This window comes from Lynx rufus, unplaced genomic scaffold (assembly GCF_022079265.1).
Source record: "Lynx rufus isolate CCGP_SWC_20201006 ecotype Redwood Valley unplaced genomic scaffold, mLynRuf1.p SCAF_6, whole genome shotgun sequence".
NCBI lineage: Eukaryota > Metazoa > Chordata > Mammalia > Carnivora > Felidae > Lynx > Lynx rufus.
The window spans coordinates 46,421,903-46,422,487 of record NW_025814878.1 but is presented as its reverse complement, the minus strand read 5'-3'; the positions used below and the strand labels follow the sequence as shown (position 1 = coordinate 46,422,487).

Below are 585 nucleotides of genomic sequence, written 5' to 3'. Positions count from 1 at the left end.
GTAACTGCATTCGGTTTTTGGTGCGAGAGCAACTGTTTATTTATAATAATGCTCAAGGTCCCAGGTAAGAATAAGGAATGAATTAATACTTAGGAATTTCTCTTTCCTGCAAGGGCCATGCCATTTTTTTTTTAATGTTTATTTTTGAAGGAGAGACAGAGTGTGAGCAGGGGAGGGGCAGAAACAGAGGGAGACACAAGAATCTGAAGCAGGCTCCAGGCTCTGAGCGGTCAGCCCAGAGCCCGACGTGGGGCTCGAACCCACGAACTGTGAGATCATGACCTGAGCCAAAGTCAGGCGCCCAACCGACTGAGCCACCCAGGCGCCCCAAAAGCATGCAAATCTTAATCGGAGGGTTTTGAGTTCAAGCCCCACTTCGAGTGTAGAGATTACTTAAAATAAATAAACTTAAAAGTTTTTTCTTAAATAAAATATTTTAAAATATAAAAAAAATACTTTTATCAGATTAGTAATGACACCCCCTCTTTCTTTGGTGATTTTGATAATTTGTGTCTTCTCTCTTTTTTTTAATTCTTCACTCTAGCTAAAAGTTTATCTTTTTTTAAATTTAAATTTTAGTTAACG

At 38.8% G+C, this 585-nt stretch overlaps 1 non-coding gene across 1 annotated transcript; it reads right to left on the bottom strand.

The window, feature by feature from the left end:
- Positions 1 to 239: 239 nt before the first annotated feature.
- TRNAQ-UUG (transfer RNA glutamine (anticodon UUG)) lies at positions 240 to 324 on the bottom strand. Its single transcript has one exon. It is a non-coding gene; the product is annotated as a tRNA-Gln (tRNA).
- Between the last annotated feature and the right edge of the window lie 261 nt (positions 325 to 585).